The sequence below is a fragment of the Rhinoderma darwinii genome, chromosome 13 (genome assembly GCF_050947455.1).
Source record: "Rhinoderma darwinii isolate aRhiDar2 chromosome 13, aRhiDar2.hap1, whole genome shotgun sequence".
NCBI classification, from domain to species: Eukaryota; Metazoa; Chordata; class Amphibia; order Anura; family Rhinodermatidae; genus Rhinoderma; species Rhinoderma darwinii.
Window position 1 is genome coordinate 55,252,932 of NC_134699.1, and position 16,464 is coordinate 55,269,395.

Sequence of the window (16,464 nt, forward strand, 5' to 3'; positions counted from 1 at the left end):
GGGCTGTACATTTTCAATGTTGTCAGCATTGTTATTTGACTTCATGTTTATTAACGGAATTTAGAGCTCTATAGCAGAAAAACAAAGCACCAACCCTGTAATTAAAAGCTATATTAAGAAGAGAATCCGTACAGAATTTTGGACTTATTATATTATTAAAACAAAATGGTTATCAAATTAAGGCTGAATTATGAAAACATCACTGGAATATCTGTCTCTTTGTTGGTCATATAAAATGACAGCCATAATGTCTGAATAATAATTTAAAAAAAATTATGATACAGAATTCTTAGTCTTATTACTCTTTTTGGAACAGCTTTTCAATTTGACTATTAACGTTGTAATAACCTATCCATGCAGGACAGATCTGACAAGTTATGTACAAACAGTGAGCCTACTGTAATTGTACATTATTCCTGTAAGCATTCCATGACATTTAATCTTTGTTCCGTATAAATCTTCAGTGCCATGAAATGCAAACGAGACCGATCTTGACCTATGAACTAGAAATTTGACCATTATGCAAAAGATAATAGGCCCTGTTCACACCAAGTTATTTTCCTTCCTTCTGGAGGAGGAATCCTGATGTATACCTCGGACGGAAGGCATCCATGTATCCCACTGTATAAGCATACCGTGGGATACGTCACCTAAACTCCCCGTGCCTAGCGCTAATTTAAGCACTGAGCCCAGGAAGCCCCTGATGCCACTGTACATATATGGACAGTGATGTCAGGGGCTTTGAACTATGGAGTCCCCGGCCTGAGAATCACAAGCGCTTTGGCCGGTGACTCCAATCTTGAGATAGCCCTTATATCCATATATGGACAGTGACTTTGGGGGCTTTGTAATGTGAGAATTCAGCGCTCTGGCCGGGGTCCCACTTCTAGAGGGAGCCCCTGATGTCACTGTCCATATATGGACAGTGATATCAGGGGCTTTAAACTTTGTACTGCTCGGCCAGAGCATCGCAAAAGCACTCTGGCCAGGGACTCCAGGACTGGAGGAGCCCCTGATATCACGGTCCATATATGGACAGTAATGAGGAGCTTCTCCAATACCGAAGTACTCTGCTAGAGCACTATAGATGCTCTGGCCGGGGACTCCGTAGTTAAAAGGCCCTTATTATCACTGTGCATATATGGACAGTGAAGTCATGGTTTCTCCAGTCCCGGAGTTCCCAGCCAGAGCGCTACTGATGCCTAACTAGTTGAGAGTCCCTTACATCACTGGACAGCGATGTCAGGGGCTTTCACAGGGCTAATTGCTTCCCCGGGCCAAGTGCTACCTGATGCTCTTCCAGGGGATTCCAGCCCTAGGAAAGCTCCCCAAGGTATACATTGAATGTATACCTGTGACGGATGCCATACAGAGGTATCCGTAACACATAGGCTCCTATGTAAAAAAAAAAATGTATACCGGCACGGTATTTTTTTACACTTTATTTGCAGAATCCCTCAGGATGAAACAGCGTAGTATACTACGTTATTCCATCCCCCGAAAAAAGGTATACCAGTGTATACCAGCCCGACGGGCAGTCTTTTGGACTCCATTGGGCTTATAAATCGTTTAGCGTGTATATTGGGAAAGCTCCCTCCGTACACGCTAAACGTAGGGCCAAAACATGATGTGAACAGGGCCTTGGGCCGAATTCAGACGAACGCTAAAACAAAAGCCACCACACAGACTCCTGTCCTATTTTTTTGCGCTTCACGTGTCCCTCCATTGGCTCTAGTCTATGGGGGATGCGTGATATAAAGAAATAAAGAAAATGCAGCAACTAATCAGGAGGACCACTAAAATCATTGAAGTTCTACTGCAATTTCATAGAATTAGCAGAGTTCAAGGCCGTCCTTGGGATAGATGGCACCCGGTGCGAAATTATCTTTCCAGCGCTCCAACCCCATCATAAAAAAAATGCCCCATAAAAAAATTATAATGACCCCCACAGTATAATGCCCTATATAGTGCCCCCAAAGATTATAATGCCCCTTTAGTGCCCCCCATACAGTATAATAATATTTAATAATCTAATATATTATAACCCCTTAAAGGACACAGTATTTTGTCCTCTAATTGTGCCCACACAGTATTATGCCCCCTAAGTGCCACACACAGTATATTTCCCCCTGTAGTACCCCTACACAATATAATGTCCACTTAGTGGCCCCACACCGTATAATGCCCCCTCCCCTGGCTGCCACACACAGCCCTCTCTTGTAGATGGTGCCTCCCTGTAGATTGTGCCATACGGTCTCCCTGTAGACAGTGCCAAAAAGCTCCACCTCCCCCTTGTATATCGTGCCATACAGCCCCCCCACCTCCCCCTTGTAGATAGTGTCTCAAAAAAAAGCATTTACTCACCTAGGCCCCGTTCCAACAAGAAACTGAGTTGCTCCATGACGAGATCCTTGCGTAGGCCAGCGTGATCCTGTAGTCTAGTACAGAGTTTCCCAACCTTTTTGGACTTGAGGCACCACTGGAAGAATAAAATTTCCTCAGGGCTCCCTTTTTGTGTTTTTTTTAAGCCGTTAAAGCTAATGCAAAAGACGCAGGAAAAAAAGCACTCCAAACGGGCGCCGCAGCCCGCCACTCACAGTGAAATGACCATCATCCCGCCACTCACAGTGAAATGACCATCATCCCGCCACTCACAGTGAAATGACCATCAGCCCGCCACTCACAGTGAAATGACCATCAGCCCGCCACTCACAGTAAAATGACCATCAGCCCGCCACTCACAGTAAAATGACAATCAGCCCACCACTCACAGTAAAATTACCATCAGCCCGCCACTTACAGATTCCCCCTGTAGATAATGCCACACAGCCCCCTTCTAGGTAGTGCCGCACAGCCCCCTGGTAGGTAGTGCCACACAGCCCCCTTGTAGATAGCAACCCCCTTCATGTAGATAGCGCCACTACATCTCCCTGAAGGAGCGGAATGCTGTGGACAGGGATTCCGCTTCAGGAGTTACATATATGGACAGACACATCAAGCGCTCCATCCAGCTACAGTGGGAGCTACAGTGGCGCTAGTAGATAGCAGAGCAGGAATATACATCCCTGCTCTGCTATAGTGGCGTCGCTGCCGCTGTAGCAGCCGCAGCTAGCGGCGCCGCCGGCCAAGCTAGAAACGCCCTCATGCCCGGTGGCGCCGCTAGCAACCGCTATGGCTGCTACAGCGGTAGCAACGCCACTGAGTGAAGAATCGCCCGTGCGGAAAGGCAGCTGCTGAGTCACCAGGCCTGGACACTTCAGAAACAAGCAGGGGAAGAGAGCCAGTGCACTGCCCCCTTCTACCTGCTGGAGTGATGCTTCCTGTGCAATGACAGAGGTCGCACACCCCTAAGGCCAGCCCTGACGGAGTTCATGTTATACATACTATATCTGTGAGCTATAGTCCTGGTCAGAAGAGATGAAACAGCACCACTTTTGTCCAGGCTATATCTGGTATTGCAGCTCAGTCCTATTCACTTGAGGTACAACACCAGACATAGACCATGGACAAGGGTGGCACCGCTTTTGGATAAAAAGCAGACTTTTTTTTAATTAATTCCGGACAATCCGTTTAAGTTCTAAAAATGTATTTAGGTTTAGTAAGCATCAAGGAAAGCTAATCATGTTGTATGAAAATCTCTATAAATAAAAGACAATGGGTTGACTAAATAAATATTTTTATATACAGTAAACTGTGATAGTTATATTATATGTTCTATTGTAAGTGTCTTATGACTAGACAAATACTAGACATGACGTATCCCACTGTATACATATGCAGTGGGATACATCATCTAAACTCCCCGGGCACAGCTCTACTTAAAGCACTGATCCCGGAGAAGCCCCTGATGTTACTGTCCATATATGGACAGTGATGCCAGGGGCTTTTAACTATGGAGTCCCCAGCCTGAGCATTGCAAGCGCTCTGGCTGGGGACTCCTATCTTGGGAAAGCCCTTGACATTACTGTTCATATATGGACAGTGACATTAGGGGCTTTGTAATGCAAGAATCTGAATCTCTTAGAGGGAGTCGCTGAGGTCACTGCCCTTATATGGACAGTAACGCCAGGGGCTTCTCCAGTCTATGAATAATGGACAATGGGCTGACTAAATATATATTTGTATATACAGTAAACAGTGATAGTTATATTATATGTTCTATTGTAAGTGGCTTACGACTAGACAAGGAAAAAAACAAATGGATTACTTCATTCACATCTATGATTTAATAACACGTCCATATAATTCTGATACAATAAAGACGATGGAGAGTGTTTTACAGCCGAAAATGACAAGTGGGCAATTGTTGCTTTTATTTATAGATGGAAGCACAGTGCATTTCAATATTTCTAATTCAAATAAAAATCAGAGGGTTTCCATTTTCTAGTACTAGTTTCATGAACTGCAAACACTTTATATGTTATTCCTGAAGCATTCCTTTGTTTCCCCGATTGACATTCTAAAGAAAATCTGTCTGTGGTATTTTATTGTACTCCTCCTGCCTGTGCGCTATGGTTTTTAGCTTCTATTCAATACGTATTTTCCTTTTTGAAAATTGTAAACCTGTGCAGAATAGCTCACAATAACGTCTTAAAGAAACATTAGTACTGACTGTATAGTTACCCACAAACACAGTTACATCGTTGATAAAGTTGAAAAAAAGACACAGGTCCATCCATCAGGTCCAACCTATAATCCTACCGTGGTAATCAAGAGGTAAATAAACCCCCCCTCCCCCCATGAGGTTGATACCAATTGCCTCATTAGGGGAAAAATTCCTCCCCGACTCCAAATATATCAATCAGAATAAATCCCTGGATCAACGTCCCATCTCCAGAATCCAGTACTCATAACCTGGTTTAACATTTCGGTCTATACATTCGACCTTCTTCAGACACTACATAATGAATAATATACACAGAAATCAAAAATAGTAAGATCAAATCCACAAATATTTAAATATATACATTCAATTTTAATCTCTCCTAAGCCTAGGGGAGATTAATATTGAATGTATATATTTGTGGATTTGATCGTACTATTTTTGATTTCTGTGTATATTCGTTTTGTAGGGTCTGAAGAAGGTCGAATGTGCAGACCGAAATGTTAAACCAATTTTGGATGACTACTTTTCTTTATATGTGAAATAAAATATCACTTATTGCATAAATACCTTGGAGTGCTGAGTTCCCATTTTTATACATTGGAGTGGAAGCCTACTCACGCACCTGAAACAAGTGTGCGTGAGTAGATCCAAAAAGTGCCAGTACTCATAACCTGTAATATTATATTTTTCAAGAAAGGCGTCAAGGCCCTTCTTGAACTTGTTCAGTGAATCAACCATCACAACCTCCGGTGGCAGAGAGTTCCATAGTCTCACTGCCGTTACAGTAAAGAATCCCGTCTATGATTATAGTGAAACCTTTTTCCTCTAGACGTAGAGGATGCCCCCTTGTTCTTGTTACAGGCCTAGGAGTAAAAGATCATTAGAAGGATCTCTGTACGGTCCAGTTATAGATTTGAACATTGTAATTAAATCGCTCCTAAGCCATTTTATTTCATAACTGGATAACCCAGAGTTTCATAACCTTTTTGGGTACTGCAACCCACCCATTACCTTAATTATCTTGGTCGACCATCTTTGCACCCTTTCTAGTTCAGCCATGTCCTTGAAGAAAAAAAGAACATTTGTGAACATTAACAACATAAGTCTGCAATGCCATAATGTAAATACAAGAATATAAAATCAGTGTGAAAAAATAAGTCCTATGAGCTACGGGTTAATAGTTTCTGCCAGTATTCCCACCAGTGGCACCAGTATATCCACTTTCAAATGGAGAGACCTTGCTCAAATATCTATTTAAAAAAAATAGTATTTCTCAATAAAACCAAAATTGGTTTGAACGCATGGACGCACAAGGTTCTCCAGAGCGAGAGGCTAGTAGAGGGAGAATCCTGAACAGAGAACCCATCTATTGACTTAGACCCATCATAACACAACATTTCAAAATATGATAATGAGCCAATAAGACCTCCAGCCCATTGACAACAGGACACCCCTTTTCACATGATAACAGATCTGACAATTGCAGCTTGTCGACAGGTTCCAATTAAAAACTAAAGTTTTTCCATAATACACAGAGGACGAACAAACTACAAAAGTGAAAAACCTCAAAAATTGAAATTAACATGGTGTATAATCACATTGTCGTTTTTTACTTTCATGACTATATAACCAGTGAAAACTAAAAATGAGGCTTAGTTTTTAAAAAAAATTGGTATTTTGACCAATAGAGTGCCCGCTGGCATTAAAACCAATCCTAAGGCCCTGTTCACACTTTGGCAACCACGGCAAAAAACGTCCGAAATCTATTTCAATGGGAGGTGGAGGCGTTTTTCTCACGCAAGCGGGAAAAAATGCTTGCGGGGAAAAAGAAGCGACATGCCCCTTCGGGCGTTTCCGTCTCTGATCACCCATTGACATCAATGGGAGGCTCAGAAAAGGTCAATTTTCGTGCAGAAAAAATCTGCAACGTGTAGATGAGATTTCTTGAAATCTTAATTATTCTACTGGCACTGTGTTAGGGTATGTGCACACGATAGCTGGCTTTTACGTCTGAAATTACAGACTGTTTTCAGGAGAAAACAGCTCCGTCGTTTCAGACGTAATTGCTCCTCCTTGCATTATGCGAGGCGCTTTGACGGCCGTCCATTTGAGCTGTTCTTCATTGAATTCAATTAAAAACGGCTCAAATTACGTCCAAAGAAGTGTCCTGCACTTCTTTGACGAGGCAGTCATTTTAGGCGTCGTCGTTTGACAGCTGTCAAACGACGACGCGTAAATTACAGGTCGTCGGCACAGTACGTCGGCAAACCCATTCAAATGAATGGGAAGATGTTTGCCAACTTATTGTAGCCGTATTTTCAGGCGTAAATCGAGGCATAATACGCCTCGTTTACGTCTGAAAAGAGGTCGTGTGAACCCAGCCTTACACTGCGGATGTCCCGCCAGAAAATACGTGCGGTAAATCTGCATTTTGCCTGACAGGTTCAATTTATGGGAAAAGTTGTGAAACATTTTCTTACAACCTTCTTGGTAACAGCGGGCATCTACCTGTGCCATAGAAGCCTAGCTTAAATGCCAGTTTCTTCTGATTGTGGATTTGACAGTAGTAATAAGGTATATTGACATTTACAAGTGTTTTTCGATTTTTATTTTTGTAATTTTTTTTACTGCAATTGCTGTTGCCTTTTTAAAATATTACTATATTTAAAACCAAATTTAGGGGAAAGCTGTTAGTATATGTCGGGTAATACCGCCAACATATACTGTACTTCTGGCATAACTTTAAATGCAGTGCGAGCTAGACTAAGGCCGGGTTCACGCGTAACGTAAATACTGCGGATTTTCACGACATAATACAGTAGCAGCAGAGTAGGTGAGATTTAAACAAATCTCATTGACACGCTGCGTAAATAAGCAGAATTTTTTTTTAATTCTGTGCGGAAATTCCGCAGCATTTACAGTAGCAGCAAAGTGGATGAGAAAATCTCATTTCCACGCTGCGGGGAAAAAAACCGCAGCGTAAACTTTAATAAATTGATCTGCGGTGCAGAATTAAATTCTACAGTATCTCAATATATTCTACATTTTTGTTGATTTTCCCTTGCATCTTTTCCCCATTAAGTTCAATAGGGATGCAAATCCCACAACAGAAAGCCCAGTGTTGCGGCTTTTGCGGCGTATTCTCAGCGATTACGCCGCAAAAAATCGCAACTACGGAAAATAAAAAAAATCATACTTACCTAGAACAACCTCCTTGCTGCAGTTCGGCTTCCTGGGATGACGCTGCATCCCATGTGACTGCTGCAGCCAATCACAGGCTACAGCAGTAGTCACATGGGATGTAACGTCATCCCAGGAGGCCGGACCGGATTGCGATGGAGGGATCCATCGCCATAACCACGACCTACAGAACATAAGTATGAGCGGTTTTTACAGCTGCTTTCAGCGGCGGAAAATCTGTCCTAAAAAACGCACCACCATGTAGTCCGGTTATCGGACGGAATGTACTGCGGGTTCTAGGTCGGATACGCCGCCTGGTTTTTACACAGCGTATCCGGCCCGTGGGAACCCGGCCTCAAGGTATTGATCCAGTCTTTTTGTATCAAATCAGACAAATTATTGGCACATCTATGTACACTATTCAGAAATAATCTTTTTTTTTTTTTTTTTAAATCCTACTTTTTTAATCAGTCATCAACATATCGGATAGGAGATACATACAAGCTGAAATAATTATTCCTTAAACGGCAGGGTTAATATAATAACCAACACCCCTGCTCTGTTAACATGGCTGTTTCAAGTTGACTGTGTGTCTTTCTCTCATATTGCTAATGATTGCCTACAGCACAAAGCTTCTTTAATAGAGAATAACAGTGCAGCGTTGCCTTATGGATAGAAATCAGGAAATGCCGTTAGTCCGTGGACAGGCTGGAGCCAGCTGTCAGAGGCTACAAAATCCTCAGTGGGTTGTGCCACTAACAGAGCCTGGGGCCTGACGGTTACCCCCGAAAAACAAGAGCTCTGCTGAGATCATAACTAACTGCGGCAGCGCAGGAGTCTGGAGAAGGGTGCACATGAGGAAATTCAGCCTCCAACTTTCCTCTCCTGTCAGAGATCTGTCAGACTACACGGCTCACCATGCCATAGAAGCAATGCAGCCGCTGCAGAAATCAATCACCAGCCTGATCATATAATCAGATGTAAATGAACACACTGTTGTGCAGGAATCGGGGAAATGGCAAAAGGCCTTACAAAAAAAATAATTCGACTTTATACACAATCATTTTTTGTTTTTTCCCGTCTTTTGACCAAGTGTTAATAGATCTTTTACACTGTATATTATTTACCAAGCATCATCTGCTTCGTAAAAGGCGAGCCTGGTATTCTGCATGATCCTTTTTACAGTATATATCCACTTGAGTTGACTTGAGGATGAGAACTTTTAATGTGGTCATCTCTGATGTGATGCCAGAATATATAAACCAGCTTTATCTAAGTCTATAAGTTTATTTTCTTCTTTTCTCCTTCTGTGGGGTTTGATTGATAAACAGCTGCCTGAAAACTGATTAAGTAAAATATATAGCTTTCCGTTATAAATATACATGAGACCGTTTCCTCATAGAAATTCATTTCAAATGCATTAAAGAGTAAATTTTTGCTATATGACAAATGGTATTGGTTAAAATGCAGAACACATCATAATAATACAGGGCGAATATGGAGTGGACTATATACACATTTACACATTTGGAAAATGAAGTAAGGCAATGGGCGATCAGACACAGATGTCTTATGGATAGTAGGCGATTTTCTTTAAACACATTGTAATGTCCACTGGGGTTGTGGACCCACTGGGCTACTCCGCCGTAATGGGGTAGCAGCTGGCCAAACAAATATGGGACCATCACTGGTCGATGGTACGTTGATGACAGGCTGGTTACGGACTACTGGTAGCTGGGTTATCGGAAGCTGGCTTGTGCTGGATTATCGGAAGTTAGTTTTATGGTGGATTATTGGAAGTTGGCTTGTGCTGGGCTATCGGAAGCTGGCTTGTGCTGGATTATCGGAAGCTGGCATGTGCTGGATTATCTGAAGCAGGCTTGTGTTGGATTATCTGAAGCTGGTTTGTGCTGGATTATCTGAAGCTGGTTTGTGCTGGGTTATCTGAAACTGGCTTGTGCTGGGTTATCGGAAGCTGGCTTGTGCTGGGTTATCGGAAGCTGGCTTGTGCTGGGTTATCGGAAGCTGGCTTGTGCTGTGTTATCGGAAGCTGGCTTGTGCTGGGTTATCGGAAGCTGGCTTGTGCTGGTTTATCGGAAGCTGGCTTGTGCTGGGTTATCGGAAGCTGGGTTATCGGAAGCTGGCTTGTGCTGTGTTATCGGAAGCTGGCTTGTGCTGTGTTATCGGAAGCTGGCTTGTGCTGGGTTATCGGAAGCTGGCTTGTGCTGGTTTATCGGAAGCCGGCTTGTGCTGGGTTATCGGAAGCCGGCTTGTGCTGGTTTATCGGAAGCCGGCTTGTGCTGGTTTATCGGAAGCCGGCTTGTGCTGGGTTATCGGAAGCCGGCTTGTGCTGGGTTATCGGAAGCCGGCTTGTGCTGGGTTATCGGAAGCCGGCTTGTGCTGGGTTATCGGAAGCTGGCTTGTGCTGGGTTATCGGAAGCTGGCTTGTGCTGGGTTATCGGAAGCTGGCTTGTGCTGGGTTATCGGAAGCTGGCTTGGTCACAGAGAGAATAAACATTTACATTTTGTTTTTCACTGGTGATGTCTTCTCAGATTGGAGTCATTATTTTTCTCCTTTTCCATCCAGTGAAGACCTCCATGGTGTCACCTCCTGGCCACGACCCATTTCTGCAGAGCTTGCCGCTCAAATGTCTTCAGCTCCTCACTTTTCCAAAATTTCTGCATCTATAAGCGAAGATAAAATTCTCATGGTGCCACACTCTGCCCCTGAATATAATAGTATCATACAATGTGCCCCTGAATATAATAGCACCATACACTGTGCCCCTGAATACAATAGTACCATACGCGGAGCCAATGAATACAATTTTAAAACACTGTAAAGTAAAGCACTACACACAATGCCCCCTGTAGATAATGCTACTCACAATGCCCCCTGTAAATCGTGCCCCTGTAAATAGTGCCCCTCAAAGCCCACTGTAGATAGTGCCCTGTTTAGAGCCCTCTGAAGATAGTACCTCATATAGAGACGTCTGTAGCTAGTGTTCCATATAGAGTAGGGACGGGCAATTAATCTAAAAATAATCTAAATCTAAATTCAGTGCAATTAATCAACGTCATCTTGTGAATTCCGGTTTTATCAATTACTTTCTCAGGATTTAACCCCTTAATGACCAGCCTATTTTAGACGTTCATGACCAGGCCATTTTTTAAGTTTTTCCATCGTCTCATTCAAAGAGCTATAACTTTTTTATTTTTGCGTCGACATAGCTGTATAAGGTCTTGTTTTTTTGCGGGACAAGTTGTAATTTTTAATAGCACCATTTTGGGGTACATATAATTTATTGATTAACTCATATTAACTTTTTTGGGGGGGAATAGAAAAATACCTGCAATTTTGGCACAATTTTTGCATCCTAAATTGACGCCATTTACCGTGTGATATAAATAACACAATAACTATATTCAGCGGGTTGTTGCGATTGCAATGATACCAAATTTATATAGATTTTGTATGTTTTACTACTCTTACACAGTAAAAACACTTTTTTTCAAAATTATTTGTTTTTGTGTCTTCATATTTGAAGAGCCATAACTTTTTAATTTTTTCGCCGATGCAGTTGTATGAGAGCTTTTTTTTCGTGGGTCGACTTGTAGTTTTTATCGGTACCATTTTAGAGTAGATACGACATTTTGATCACTTTTTATCACATTTTTTTTAAGGCAGGATGTAAAGAAAACAGCAATTTTTGCATTTTTGTTTTATTTATTTTTTTACGACATACACCGTGCGGATTAAATGATGTAATAACTTTATAGTTGGGGTCGTTACGGATGCGGCAATACCAAATATGTGTAACTTTTTTTCTTTATTATGTTTTTTAATAATAAAGCAGTTTGTAAAGGGGGAAAAAGGGGAGTTTTAATTTTTTTCACACTTTTTTTTAAAAATCTTTATTCAACTTTTTTTTTTAACTTTAATATGCGATCCTCCGATCGCTTTTATAATACACTGTAATACTTTTGTCATGGCCTAGCAGGCATTTACTAAAGGCAGACCTGGGGGCCTTTATTAGGCCCCCGGCTGCCATCCGAGACACAGACACTCGGCGGGTGTCGGTGGGATGAGAGGGAGCTCCCTCCCTCTCTCCAAAACAACTCCGATGCGGTGCTCGCTATTAAACGCTGCATCTGAGGGTTTAAACGGGTGAGATCGATACTGATATCGATCTCACCCGTTAGAGCAGAGGTTACCTCAGCTACCTCTGGTAGCTGAAAGCAGGGAGATTTAACGGCTCCCTGCTTTGTTTATTTATTCCAATGCAGCGCCTTAAAAAGGCTACTGCATCGGAATAAAGCCTGTTAGTGGCCGCCGTAAAAACACTATGGGGCTTTCACTAACGGGTTAAACTGTATCTGCATCTTCAGCATGCAGATACAGTCAAATCCAATGGTAGAGCAGGGGACCATAAGGTAGAATTGGGGGCAGCTGTAGGGGCATTATACAGCGTGGGGGCATCTAAGGGGGCATTATACTGTGAGGACAGCTATAGGGGCATTATAGTGTGTGTAAGTCAGTTATGGGGGCATTATACTGTGAGGAGGCAGTTTTTAGGGGCATTACAATGTGCGGGGGCAGCTATGGGGCATTATACTGTGTGGGAGGCGCTATGGGGGCAATATACTATGTGGGGGCAATGTCGGAGTTTATTATATACAGTAGTATACAGCAGACTCAGGGGATAAATATGTATTCAATAGCGTAGCATGCAAATAGGGGGCGTGGTATGCAAAATGGGTGTGGCCTAAATAATCATTCACTAATCGTAATCGAGGTTACATGTTCAATTAATCATAATTTTGATTTAGGTCATAATTGCCCAGCCCTAATATTCAGCCCCCTGTAGATGGTGCCCCTCATAGAGCCCTCTGTAGATAGTGCCCCTCATAGAGCCCTCTGTAGATAGTGCCCCTCATAGAGCCCTCTGTAGATAGTGCCCCTCATAGAGCCCTCTGTAGATAGTGCCCCTCATAGAGCCCTCTGTAGATGGTGCCCCTCATAGAGCCCTCTGTAGATAGTGCCCCTCATAGAGCCCTCTGTAGATAGTGCCCCTCATAGAGCCCACTGAAATAGTGCCCCTCTGTAGATGGTGTCCCCTGTAGACTACAGGCTGTAGATAGTGCCCCAATAGAGTCCCCTGTGGATGGATGTATGGATATATATATATATATATATATATATATGTGTGTGTTATTGTACTGTTCTTTGTGCTGTCTGTTTTCTTTCACTCTCAATAGACTCTAAGGCTATAATTAAATACAGTACTTTTACAAGAATATTATATTGAAAATCAGGGCATTTATGTAGATTACTGTTTGGCATGCGACTACTGCCTCCCTCTAGATTACTGCTTAACTTTGTGTTTGGTAAGCATTCAAGGTGGTTAATGTTGATGGATTGTTTTCCACCTCCTGCCCCATTTAAAAATGTTAAAAGCCCACAAATGGTACCCAGGAACTGCATTTAGGATGTTAGTGACAGAAAGAGAAATGCGACACTAGACTGAGAGATTGTGATCTCTTATATCCTGTCAGCATCTGTGTGAAGACTGAGCTTATTGTAGCGTCCATGGCCACGGGCCGTCGGGTTTACTCACCTCCCGACCAGTGGCGTAACTACCGCCGTAGCAGCTGCTACGGGGCCCGCGGCATGAGGGGGCCCGTGTCGCCCACCAGCACGGGCCCCCACCATGGCCGGAGGCTCCGCTAGCAGCCGCTATGGCTGCTACAGCGCGACACCACTGAATACGACTACGGGAGAGCAGGGAGTTATCTCCCCGCTCTGCAATTAAACAAAAGACATGTATCCCCTCTCCACAGGATAGGGGATACATGTGTGATCGCTGGCAGCGATAAGGAGAACAGGGACTAAAAGTCCCCTGAAGTTCTCCATCACAAACCTCGGGCTTCCGGGGTCTGTGTCGGCAGCTCCGTAGAAATGAATGGAGCGCCGGTCGCGCTTGTGCGCATGCGTGACCAGCGCTCCTTTCATTTTTATTGAGCTGCACAGACGCCGGAAGTCAGAGGTTAGTCATGGAGAACTTCGGGGGACTTTCAGTCCCCTGTTCTCCCTATCGCTGCCAGCGATCACACATGTATCCCCCATCCTGTGGATAGGGGATACATGTCTTTTGTAGGACACACTGTAGGTCACATTTTTTTGGGAGGGGGGACGCTGTATGGCGTTCCCTACAGGTGGGGCTGTATGGCATTCCCTACAGGGGGGCTGTATGGCGTTCCCTACAGGGGGGCTGTATGGCGTTCCCTACAGGGGTGGCTGTATGACGTTCTCTACAGGGGGGGCTGTATGGCATTAGCGCCATACAGCCACCCCTGTAGAGAACGCCATACAGCCCCCCTGTAGAGAACGCCATACAGCCCCCACCTGTAGAGAACGCCATACAGCCCCCACCTGTAGAGAACGCCATACAGCCCCCACCTGTAGAGAACGCCATACAGCCCCCACCTGTAGATAACGCCATACAGCCCCCCTGTAGATAACGCCATACAGCCCCCCTGTAGATAACGCCATACAGCCCCCCTGTAGATAACGCCATACAGCCCCCCTGTAGATAACGCCATACAGCCCCCCTGTAGATAACGCCATACAGCCCCCTGTAGATAACGCCATACAGCCCCCCTGTAGATAACGCCATACAGCCCCCTGTAGATAACGCCATACAGCCCCCCTGTAGATAACGCCATACAGCCCCCCTGTAGATAACGCCATACAGCCCCCCTGTAGATAACGCCATACAGCCCCCCGTAGATAACGCCATACAGCCCCCCCGTAGATAACGCCATACAGCCCCCCCGTAGATAACGCCATACAGCCCCCCCGTAGATAACGCCATACAGCCCCCCCCGTAGATAACGCCATACAGCCCCCTCGTAGATAACGCCATACAGCCCCCTCGTAGATAACGCCATACAGCCCCCTCGTAGAGAACGCCATACAGCCCCCTCGTAGATAACGCCATACAGCCCCCTCGTAGAGAACGCCATACAGCCCCCTAGTAGAGAACGCCATACAGCCCCCTCTGTAGAGAACGCCATACAGCCCCCTCTGTAGAGAACGCCATACAGCCCCCTCTGTAGAGAACGCCATACAGCCCCCTCTGTAGAGAACGCCATACAGCCCCCTCTGTAGAGAACGCCATACAGCCCCCTCTGTAGAGAACGCCATACAGCCCCCTCTGTAGAGAACGCCATACAGCCCCCTCTGTAGAGAACGCCATACAGCCCCCTCTGTAGAGAACGCCATACAGCCCCCTCTGTAGAGAACGCCATACAGCCCCCTCTGTAGAGAACGCCATACAGCCCCCTCTGTAGAGAACGCCATACAGCCCCCTCTGTAGAGAACGCCATACAGCCCCCTCTGTAGAGAACGCCATACAGCCCCCTCTGTAGAGAACGCCATACAGCCCCCTCTGTAGAGAACGCCATACAGCCCCCTCTGTAGAGAACGCCATACAGCCCCCTCTGTAGAGAACGCCATACAGCCCCCTCTGTAGAGAACGCCATACAGCCCCCTCTGTAGAGAACGCCATACAGCCCCCTCTGTAGAGAACGCCATACAGCCCCCTCTGTAGAGAACGCCATACAGCCCCCTCTGTAGAGAACGCCATACAGCCCCCTCTGTAGAGAACGCCATACAGCCCCCTCTGTAGAGAACGCCATACAGCCCCCTCTGTAGAGAACGCCATACAGCCCCCTCTGTAGAGAACGCCATACAGCCCCCTCTGTAGAGAACGCCATACAGCCCCCTCTGTAGAGAACGCCATACAGCCCCCTCTGTAGAGAACGCCATACAGCCCCCTCTGTAGAGAACGCCATACAGCCCCCTCTGTAGAGAACGCCATACAGCCCCCTCTGTAGAGAACGCCATACAGCCCCCTCTGTAGAGAACGCCATACAGCCCCCTCTGTAGAGAACGCCATACAGCCCCCTCTGTAGAGAACGCCATACAGCCCCCTCTGTAGAGAACGCCATACAGCCCCCTCTGTAGAGAACGCCATACAGCCCCCTCTGTAGAGAACGCCATACAGCCCCCTCTGTAGAGAACGCCATACAGCCCCCTCTGTAGAGAACGCCATACAGCCCCCTCTGTAGAGAACGCCATACAGCCCCCTCTGTAGAGAACGCCATACAGCCCCCTCTGTAGAGAACGCCATACAGCCCCCTCTGTAGAGAACGCCATACAGCCCCCTCTGTAGAGAACGCCATACAGCCCCCTCTGTAGAGAACGCCATACAGCTCCCTCTGTAGAGAACGCCATACAGCCCCCTCTGTAGAGAACGCCATACAGCCCCCTCTGTAGATAACGCCATACAGCCCCCTCTGTAGATAACGCCATACAGCCCCCTCTGTAGATAACGCCATACAGCCCCCTCTGTAGATAACGCCATACAGCCCCCTCTGTAGATAACGCCATACAGCCCCCCTGTAGATAACGCCATACAGCCCCCCCTGTAGATAACGCCATACAGCCCCCCCTGTAGAGAACGCCATACAGCCCCCTCTGTAGAGAACGCCATACAGCCCCCTCTGTAGAGAACGCCATACAGCCCCCTCTGTAGAGAACGCCATACAGCCCCCTCTGTAGAGAACGCCATACAGCCCCCTCTGTAGAGAACGCCATACAGCCCCCTCTGTAG

The 16,464-nt window shown here is 45.3% G+C and overlaps 1 protein-coding gene across 1 annotated transcript in view; it reads left to right on the top strand.

Annotated features, from left to right (window-relative positions):
* ANKFN1 (ankyrin repeat and fibronectin type III domain containing 1) overlaps window positions 1-16,464 on the top strand; it is a 278,523-nt gene that overhangs the window by 33,016 nt on the left and 229,043 nt on the right. The gene's annotated exons all lie outside the window — the stretch shown is intronic.